Source organism: Motacilla alba, chromosome Z (genome assembly GCF_015832195.1).
Source record: "Motacilla alba alba isolate MOTALB_02 chromosome Z, Motacilla_alba_V1.0_pri, whole genome shotgun sequence".
Lineage (NCBI taxonomy): Eukaryota > Metazoa > Chordata > Aves > Passeriformes > Motacillidae > Motacilla > Motacilla alba.
The window spans coordinates 24,650,591-24,661,788 of NC_052046.1; the positions used below are offsets into that span (position 1 = coordinate 24,650,591).

Genomic DNA, 11,198 nt, shown 5'->3' on the forward strand with positions numbered 1-11,198 from the left:
CTACTTTCACAACTTTGTTTACAAATAGGATCTGATTTACTACAGGTTCTCTGTAGTGAAACCCATATGCAATTTGACTCACAGTTAGAGAGGATGTGTTGCACAATTGCTAATGCCCTCTGAATGTATAATTATGCTTTTTGGTTTTAGTTGGGGTTTTTTTTCAATGAAGATCAGTGTGTCTCTTATTCAGAGTATGCGAACTGCTTGGTAGTATGCCGTGAATATGTCTTCCCACATGTCATATCAGCCGGCATTTACATAGAAACAAAAGAAGAGACAGTTGTAAGAGCAGAGATTGAAATAATCCTAAATACTGCCTGGAAGAAAAATTTTACAAATGCTTCATCTGCAGTCTTTCCTTTAAAAAACAGAATTATTTGAGTGCAAGTACCTATTTAAAACAAACAAACAAACAAATAAACAAAAACCCCAACTAATTTATGTGAAAACATTAAAATCCTTGCAGTGAAACATAGCACTAAAGTCTGTTGAAATGTTCCTCTGTAAAACCAATATGTAAAACAATGGTTATTTGAATAGCTGTGAGATGAACATAAAAAGGAGGTAACTGAGGAGGATGAAGAAGAGACTGGATAAAGTGCTTTAAATATATGTCCTGCTATTAGGAGAACAACAACAGCAAAATAATGTATCTTGAATTGTTGTAGTGTGTGAGTAAATTTTTTAGGTTGGTATGTCCTGTTCCCCCCATGTTATAAAGCGGTTCAAGCCTGGGTTCCCACCCTTACCCTGATTGGTGATTTCTCTGCAGTTGTAGTTGTCAGTCATTTACCTCCTTCCCTGTTGTGATGAGTTTTGCTTAAGTCAGTCTGTTGACCACTCCCTAGTTCATTGTCTGTCATATGGTAGCCCCGCTCCTAGTTCTGGAAAGTTCTCTCTTCCTCTCCATATGATTGGACCAGAAACCAAAGTCCCACCTCTTGTTAAGTTGCATTTACTAGCCGGTGCTTCAATTATATCTATGTCTCCACCCATGCTCTGCCTGATTGGTTCATGCATTGTGTCAACCCCTCAGTTTCACCCCTATATAAGCTAGTATTTCGTCTACAAACTGTCTTTGGCTGGCCTCTGTGGAGGTACAGTAAAGCTCTGGATTGAACCCCTGGACAAAGTCCACTCCTTTTTTTCTTCCTTGCCTCTCTTGTCATTGCCGCTGACTCCTGCTAAGGCACTGCCCAGATGTCTTAGGGTAGTGCCCCACTTTGCCGCTGGCTGCAGTGTCAGAGCACGCTGGCTGGAGCGTGACCTCCTCTCTTCATACGAGAGAGTAGAGGCTTTGAGGCAGCAGCGCGGCATTGAATGACTAACATCAAAATAATTTTCTGCTGTTGGCTGTTAATACTTAATTCTAATTGCATAAGAGGAGCAATACTTCATGTTTACTCATTGGAAGGTGGGAATAATTATTTAAATTAAAAAGTGTTATTGCAATTACTTAATATAGATGATAACAGATACATGGAATTGTGTTTTAAGCATTCTCACTCAGACAAAATCACATTACACCAAAGAAAGATTGTATCTGTTCTCTTTAGCTCTTGGCTATACATACTTCATGTTTATATGGCTATACATATATACGCACTTCATAATATACACTTATACTTGGCTATACTTCAATATAACTACTCCATTGAAGTTCAAATGGGGAGGCATGTGAAGCTTTCTTGTGTAGAAGGTGAGTGGACTGAAAAATAGACTGATATAAAAGTGTTCAAGGCTTCTTTCTGCCGCCCATCCGGCATATGTCTTACAGAACCATATCCCACACTGTCTATTGGTAGAGGAAACCATCACTAAAGTTAATGTATTAGCTCATTCCCTTATTTGGGAATACTCTTAAATCAACTTTGTAATTCTCAGTAAAAACACAAAGTATTCTTGATGTTCTAGATAACTGTCATTTATCAGCTACTATGCCATTGAACAAAGGCATTCTTTTTCACTGAAAATCTCAGTAACTTTTTTTTTTTTTGTTATGCTTATCTTCCAGAAAAATGCCACTGTGTCTCACTGATGAGAGAATTAGTGGGTTTTTTATTCAAAGTATTCTCTCCCATTTAGTTCTAAAGGCAACTGTAGAGGTTTAACATTTGCCCATAAAAGACCACAGCTTTTATGTGTTTGTCTGCATTTTACATTTACTATAGTACTGGGTCATTACTTAAGAATTTTTTTTGTTCAATAAAATTTAGTAGTATAGAAAAGGAAGAAATTTGTTCAGGCATATACTTCTGAATGTAACTGATTGCTAATCTAACAATATAGGGATTTTTCTTTTATTTTTTTGTGTTCCATGTGTTTGGGTTGATCCATCTCATTACTTTTTAAAGGAAAAGCAAAAAAGGAAGCAGAAAAGGAGACCCTCTCTCCTCTTTTGAAGTTATTATGTGGATAACTGTCCTGGTTCAGGGCAAATTTGGGAGAGAATCCCCCCAAAGAGGCTTTTCTAGGACAGCAGATTCAATTGATCCCTCCCCCCCCAACTGGTTCAGGAGAAAATACCTCCTTAGAGAAAAGTGGAAAAACTGTATATTAAACAATAAAACCTAAACAATATTAAACAATAAAACCTCTTGCTGCTCCAAAAGAGATGACAAACTCAGAAAAAGTCCCCTCCCCAGGTTGCAGTTCAGCTCAATCAATCTCTTATCAGTCTCTCTGGTGCTGGAAATGCCGCGGCCCAGGCCCTGCCTGGTGGGCCACAGGTGCGAGCCGCCGGTGCTTTTCTGGGTGTTCGGTCCAGAGCAGGTTTAAGCAGGTCCAAAGAAAAGGGAAAAAACCCCACAGTCCAGGGAACTTCTTTGCCTCAGCTAGCTAAAACGAACTAAAACAAAGGAGAGCTCTGTCTCACTGTCTGTCCATCCGCAGACAACACAGTCCAGGAGCAGGAATGTGGAGGAGTGAGAGCAGTGTCTGAAAACAAACTGCGCGCTTCTTTTTTCCCCTTTTTACTCTCTGGAGCATGTCTTAAAGGTGCAAAACTTATCATTCACCATAAACAGAACAGGATGATTTGGGATAAAAGCATCATATAGTCAACCTAGGACAATAGCATTTACTTTCCTAAGTACGTGTTTCAACCTTGAATTTTGTTTTACAAATTTGAAATATCAGTTCCTACAAATACAAACAGCAAATAGTCATTTTAAGTAAAATACATCCAGCTTTTAACAAATGCAAGGGAAAACCTTATGCTTCTAGTGAAATACATGGAGAACCCAGTTGTCTGACTGTTTTGGGAGATTAACCTGAAAAGGAAAGATCTGTCAAGGGAATAAAAAATGTACAAGTACTGTAGCATTAAAGGAGGTTATATTTATTCTGTTTATAAGACCAATCCTGTTGTTTCTTTTATTTAGAGCTATGTATTTATAAGTAATCATTAAAAGCTTTTCTCTATTTCAAATGTTACCAGCAGATTTTACAAATCTGAGCAAAATGCCGCAATGTAGTTTTCATGTATAAAATCCCAGAAGGGGTAGGGAAGAAACTCTGTAATGTATTTAATAATACCAACCTCATATCATATACACACACATGCACACACCCTCCCCCCACCCCCCCCACCCTCTCAAAAATGTTAAAGTTTGGACCATTAGTCCAAATTCTGCCGTTTTGTCATTTTATTACTCTGGCATATCACCCCCTCCTGCTAGAGTCTGCCTATCCTCACAGTGTCATATCAGCAGCTAATTGAGGGTTCACTTTCCACCACCAACAAGTTTGCAAATATTTTAACTTGTGTCATGTGATTTGAGGGTAGGAAATCACTGAATTAATGAATTACTACCTGTTCTTAATAGAGGTCAGGCATAAAAATACAGTCATGTAAGAATAATAACAAATGGCTGGTTTGACAAGATGTTTGTATATAAAATTTTTGATGTACAAATTTTACAAATATTAAAATATTTTACAAATGTCTGATGTACAAGATTGTATAATAATGTTACCTTACTATGCTCTTCCTTCACAGTCCAATGATAGAGAGTGAAAGACTGACTTTTCTTCTCCAAGTCTGTGTGCAAAAGAGAACTCAGCAAGTCCACCATCTAGTTTGAAACTGTGAGCTTAAACATTTGAAACCCACCAGGCTGGAGATTCAACTGGACAAGGTAAACTCTGTCCCATTGCTGTATCCATTGATCCTCGTTTTCTCTAAGCAAATGGTTAGGGGGAAGAATTATCTCTGATCAGAAGAGTTTTGCTCTTCTTTTTTAAAGCCAGAACTTTTGACTTTGAGGGCCAGTGCCAAACAAACAAGGGAAGATATAATGTCTTTGTTGCAGGAGAACTAAGATTAGATTAAATTTAAGGGGTTTTTCTCCCACTCCTGTAATGACAATATTGAGAAGTGTTTTAAGTACTTTGTGATTATATTTAGGCAACCATAGGTGATTTCATTAGGGCCCTGAGTACAAGTAAGGTGAAGTGTCATGCAACAATTGATGTCTTTTCCCCCAATACAGAAATAATCACTTCCTTTTTAAAAGTAATTCAGGATATCTGAGTCCTTAAAGGTCGGTGTCAGAGTGCTATTTCCACCATGTTGCTGTTTTTGTGGTTTGCCTAACAGGTCAGTTATCTACACTAGCTTTCCTTCAGTTTTATATTCACGCCCTTATCATCTCTAGAGGAAAAAAAGTAGATAATATTTTGAAACAAAATACTGTAAAATCAGAGAATAGTTAGGATTGGAAGGGATCTCTGCAGATCCAACCCCTCTGCAAAGGCAAGGTAATGGTGGGTTTTGAATATCTCCAAAGACTCTACATCTTTATCAGGCAGCCTCTTCCAGTGCTCTGCCACCCACATTTAAAGTAATTCTTCCTTATGTTGAGACTTCTTGTTTTATTTTATGGACATTATTCCTCATTCTGTCGCTGGGCATCACTGAAAAGGGTCACCTTCCTCTCGGCACCTGACTTCAGGATGTTTACGTGCATTAACAGGATTCCCTCTCAGTCTTCTCTTCTATAGACTAAATAGGCTCAGGTCCTACAGTCTCTCCCCATGAGAGATGCTTCAGACTCCTCATCATCTTTTGTGGTGGCCCATCTGGACCCTCTCCAGTAATTCCTTGTCTTTCTTGTATTCTGGAGATCAGAAGTGAACATAATATTCAGGATGTGACCAAACTCAATATAACATATTATGAATTATTGTAGATATTTGTTCTCTTCCTCCTGCCTCCACCCCCCAGTATTGTTATCTGGCTTTCTCGCCAATGATTTGTGAGGAGGAGGCTGTTCTTTACAAGAAGAATAAAGATAATCTTAAATAATCCAAAAAAACCTACTGAGAAAATCAGCAAGCATAATTTCATTTTAAATAGATTTAATTAGCACTACTAGTTAAACTTCTTTACTACTGATAATATAATCATCATCACTATGTCATTATCATTATTATTAACTATATAATAAATTATCAATAAAATAATAACAGTAATAATAATAACAGAAACAAAAATTTACATGTGCTTTAATAGTACCAAACTGCTTTTAATTTCCTCCAGTAACCTTTCTCTTCCTTCTCCTATCATGTGTTCAGTGTATTCGCTGTCTTTTTTATATCAAAGGCCCAAAACAATTAAACAAACAAGTAGTGCAGCCTTTGAATTCTCTCTCTGTATTACTTCCTGCCCTACCTTCCATCTAGGCATATCACTTCTTCTAGGAAAGTGTTTTGCACTTTCTTTCCTAACTCATCTGCTTAAGAGCTGATCCTTATCTCATGTTTTACTTAAGCATTTGCCCATCTACCAGTCAACAGGTGTTAAAGTTGTTTCCTTTCTCTTTGTTATTTCAGTTTGTGTCATTATAATTATATTACCATATTTTCTGTGCAAGGTAACATTGCAACAGAATATTTTTGAAAGCATAACTCCCCAGTAGTTACAGTATTACCTTAGATTACTCTCTGCCATTGAAGTGCATGTCCCATGACCATGCACTCATTTTAGGACAGATTCAGGACAGGTAAACTGTAGCTAAACCTAGAAACTTGAGTCGAGATCTGGAAATGTAATAGAATTCTTAAGGCAGCAGAAGGTGGTGCAATGCATCAAAGAATGAAAGGGTAATTACACTGTGAAACAAACATGTTAGATGTCCCTAAGTAAATGATTCTCAACAGATAGTACTGTATGCCTTAACACAAGTAGCTAAACTTAGGCACAGTACCTCTGCTGAAAATCTGTGGAAACAATTTCCAGAGGTTTATGTTCCTCAAAACAAATTCCAGGAACAATCCCAAAGAGTTAAATACTGCATCTCGTTTCTTTGTGAAGCACAATGAAACACATTGCACTCTGTTTACTTCATTTGTGCTTTTACTTGCAATCCTCAAATATAGAAACACTACACCAAAAGAAAAAGCACTAAGAGCTGATACAGCTGCTGTACAATGAAAACATATTTCAAACTCTATTAATGGCATTCAGAGAGAAGAAAAAACCCAGCTTACATAGAATTTGATTATAGATGGTATTTCTTTCTTTGTTCCAGATGAAAGTAAGTTTTGCTGCTTTTATTCAAATCCTAGTGAGCTGGACAGCTGCCAGAGTTTCCATCAGATACCTTAAGCTCTAATTACTCTCAGCTCTCTTGGAGTTTCAGTTCACCTATGTCATAGGAAACAAAAATATTTTACTAACAAGCCTTTAAGCTTTTATAAATACTTGACAGCAGTAACCATTAGCATGTCCTGGGCTATTGTTGGTGTGTTTTAAGTGCACAGTTAAAAATATTAAAGCCCTTATATATATATCCATAGGCTGTGTGAAAAAAAAATACAATAACTGATGTTTTGACTTTCTCCATTTTACCGACATAGTATTTTGCATCAGTGGTGTATTGAGTTATACTGGAAGTGTTCAAGACCAGTTGGATGAGGTTTGGAGCAACCCAGTCTACTGGAAGAGGTCCATTCCCTGTCATAAATAGCTACCACTAAATAAAATGAGTCCCACTCCATATGTGTGTGTGTGTATATGTATACAAGTATATGTACATCTATCATGATATATCTTTGAGCACAACCATATCTAACAGACCTTGAAGGGAAGTCCTTTTGTTTGAATCTTGGAATCTGTGTTAGCATTTTTCAGTAGCGCAGTTCTTTATCTGACTCATGCCAGAGCTCCTATTTCAATGTTTTGTATACATGAAATCATGGACTAATTTGGGTTGGAAGGATCATCCAGTTCCACCCACCTGCCACAGGACACCTTCCACTAGACCATGTTGCTCTAAGCCCTATCCAACCTGGTCTTCAAAACTTCAAAGAATGGGGCAGACACAGCTTTTTTTGCCAACCTGTGCCAGGGCCTTATCACCCTCACAGGGAAGAACTTTTTCCTAATATTTAATGTAAACCTACCCCCTGACAATTTAATGCAGACTTCAAGCTAGCATCCCATTCAGCTTCTGATTTCCCATACAGCAGCCATTTCAGACAGTCGTAACTGAAGAATGATCTCTGTCCTCACCTGCCTTCCAGGGCATTTCTAGGAGACCACATATGCTGGCAGTTCCTTTTATTTTTGCCTTTTTTGGGTTTTGCAAAAAGATGCATTAATTTATTTTTATTGCTTTTTCCGATTCATATGGGCATTAGCATTCAGAGAGATTGTCTGTGAACAACAGCAATTGTAAGCATGAGCTTGTTGTGATCCACACATGAACAGAGCATTTTAAGCAGACGCTGGTCTAAGAGGCCTGCTTACACAACCCTGCATGCATGTCTGCTAGCAGAGATGTGCTAGCAGAGATGTGTTACCCTTGGAACGGACAATACGGAGACACTTGCCAAGATGTGCCCAGGGATGTGAAGCAGGATGTTCTGAGGATAAGAAAAAAGAAGATATGGGGCAAGATGTTCTACTGATACTTTTGCCAAGATATGCTATGTGACTAAATCTATGTTAGCTTTTTGCCTTGTATCCAATCAAATATATTCCCACGTCACTGGACCTTGCATTACCATATAAATGTACCCTCAGATTTGCAATAAACCGAGCACTGATCATTACCTCCATGAGGATTGATCTTTGACTCCGGGGGCTCCTCTCTCCCTCTCCCTCTCTCTCTCTCTCCCACCCCCGTCCTGTTCTCTCTCTCTCTTTACACCTATCTATCACTTATGAATTAAGAAAAAGAAATTATAAGTAAATCAGGTGGTATTAGAGCAACACAATAATATATTATTAGATTATTTCAGTAAAAAAATATCTGAAGATTGAAGCAGTATGTGCATGATGTCACCTCTCTTTATAATGAGAATGAGCCAACTGCTCTAGACCGTTCATGATTTCTTTCAAAACTGAAATCATGCTCTCTTAGTTTCCAGCTAGTGGAATGGTGTCATGCGCAGTAGTGTTATGTGACTTTCACTTTTAAGCCACTATTTAATTAATTACTTTGTAATTACTCTTGCCTACTTGTATTTGTTCGAAGCAACAGATTTCATTTATAGGAGAAAAATCTGTGCCCTTCATATATTTAATTTTTATGTGGCAGAATTCTCATGGTTGATGTTTTTCTGGTGGCTTTCATTCAGCTATTTCTATTTACATATTTTAAATCATCAAAGTTCAAATGCCCAGTGTATGCTGGAAGACTTAAAGCTATATCATTAGTTTAAAACTTGCAAGATAACATGCAGAACTACTTGCATCAGAGTGGCCAGAGTAAGATTCCCATAAACTACTTGTGAGCAGTGTCCAGGTTTTGTTCATCCCATATGCCACATCAGAATATGCAACTTTCACATATATATGACTTTTGCACCCTTATGTTCTCTGAAGGAAAGATAATAGATTGTAATCCCACATGTATTTAAAATATAAGTATACAGATGATATTGTAATTGAATGACAGAAAAGATTGTTATCCTGTCTATTGCAGTTGGGGGAATTCTTATAAAATCTATAGAGGCACATAAGGACCTCCAGTGTGTCATGAGATAGATGTTAAAGAGGGAGTGAATCACCCTTTGGAGATTATCTAGTGACAATATGGGGCACCACTGTAAAATAAACAAAGTCAACTTCTAGCTTGCTCTAATATGAACTTCATTTGTTTTCATTCAGAAGCACTAAACCACTTATTGCCAAGATGTTTTGATGCTAGGAAAAGAGAAAAAGCAACTTTTTTTTTAAACAAAGTATGAATTAGGATTTTATAACTCCAACAAAATGCAGAAAAAGTAAATATGTATTATGATTTCAACAGGCTTTGAATCTTGTCTTCAGATTTTATCAAGGGAGTTCACCGTGTGCATAGATGTATTGACACTGTCAAGTACTAGCACTCACATATACAAGATTTGTGAATACTTTTTCGCATCAGATCATTTGTCTCTGAGATTTTATGTTTAAGGGTTTGTGAGATTGCTTGAACAGTGGAATGTCATATTCCAGCAAAAGAGGAAATGTTGCTCTGGGTGAAGCTGAATCAAATCATGTCTGTTAGTCACCGAGGAACTGTCTGTGTACAGTACAGTAATAAATGTAAAGCAAGTAATCCTTCCTTTGCTCGTTTTGTAAAGACAACAGAAATATTTCTATTTTAAAAAGAACCAAAGCCAAGAAGCAGACACGTATATCCCTTAGGTATGCAGCCTGATTTCTTAAGATTTGTTTCATCTTCTTCTAAAATGAAAGTGTTTTTCTTCGCTCCAAGCCTGACATGCAGCCTTGTATATCTTTTAGTAATGCTGTTAGATTCAATCTCTCATACTCAGTGTCTTTCACAATGTAGACTTATGGTATGATTTTAATTTTATTTATTTTATACTTACTGGAAATAAGTACACATCTAGTGGAAAGTGTCCCTTACCATGACATATGGTTTGGAACAAAATCATCTTTAAGGTCCCTTCCAACCCAACCTATTCTATGAAATCTGACCTTGTTTCCTTGCACATTTGTGGCATATATGCATAACTCATTCACCCCTTTGCTTTTTCAGCCTGGATGGCTCTTCAGAGCCATAACTATCTGCCAGTCCTGTAGACCTTGTGGTTTTTTGGTTTTTTTTTCTGCAGAAGAACCAGTAACATTTCTAGACTAGCTCTAGAAACGCAGGAAATAGAACGCAGGAAAAAAAAAGAAAAACTGAACCAACAACCAAAAGACTTCTTCTCTGTGATGCTATTCTTACTGTAAATTTGGTTTATCAATACTGTGTGTTTTGAGTAATTTAGTAATTCCTGCTGGTTGAAACCGTGTGTGTATGAAATATGTCCAAACTATAGGAATCTTAATAAACACCATAGTCGGGGGACAGAGGGTGGCCACACGGGATGACGGAATCGCAGCTGGCACCAGAAGAAAAAGGAATTAACATACAAACAGGACTTAGCAATGACAAGGAAGCTGCCCAGCGATGATGGCCCATGAAGATGTCCTATCTAGATAATCAGAGCCATCGGGAACATACATCTGAATGCTCGATTTTGGTAACCGAGTAACAATGCACATCGCTTCCCAGACAAGGTTTTGTGCAGCACAGGGCATAGAATGAAACCGACATGAATATGGAGGACTCTGAAAGAGGACAATGAACTTAGCCTCGGGCTAGAAAAAGAGTATAAAAAAGGACTCTGCCATGCAGCATGCATGAACGATGGGGGCTTGATGTGATAGAGGTCAAGCTGGTGTTCACCCAGCTCCGATCCCGGGGTTGGTGCTGTCCCTCGATTGTTGGCTGTCGGGACTGTATAGCGGGCACGAAATAAATTCTATTTTTCCTTTTTTTTTATTAAATTGGCTGGCTCGATTTTTTACCCATAACACTCTTCCACTTGTCAACCAAACTCTAAGTTATATAAGAGATTTATTTGCCTAAGGACTGTGGGATAGTTGTGATTTTGGGTTTGGTTTTTTGGGTTTTTTTTTTAGACTGGCGAGTAAACCCCATTGGGCTTACTATAGCAGTGCTTCTAGGACTGGCTGCAGGACGTTTTGGCTGTCATTGCTCTTTACAATTCTGGTTTTTGGGTTCTGGTTTCAAAACAAGATATGAAGCCTTAAGTTGGAATGTAGTAGACATTCATGTGACTGTATATTCACATTGATGCTGATTTACAATACTGTTTATTTTACAAGACTGGCAGGAAGCAACACCTTGGCATTTAAATACCCTGCCTGCATGCAGCTCTGACAA

General features: G+C 37.8%; 1 long non-coding RNA gene across 1 annotated transcript in view; it reads left to right on the forward strand.

The window, feature by feature from the left end:
* Positions 1 to 10,652, forward strand: part of LOC119695357 — a 29,974-nt gene extending 19,322 nt beyond the window's left edge. The window contains exons 2-3 of the long non-coding RNA XR_005255189.1: positions 4,004 to 4,142; positions 10,078 to 10,652. This is a non-coding gene — a long non-coding RNA (uncharacterized LOC119695357). The remainder of the gene's footprint in view (positions 1 to 4,003; positions 4,143 to 10,077) is intronic.
* Positions 10,653 to 11,198: the final 546 nt, after the last annotated feature.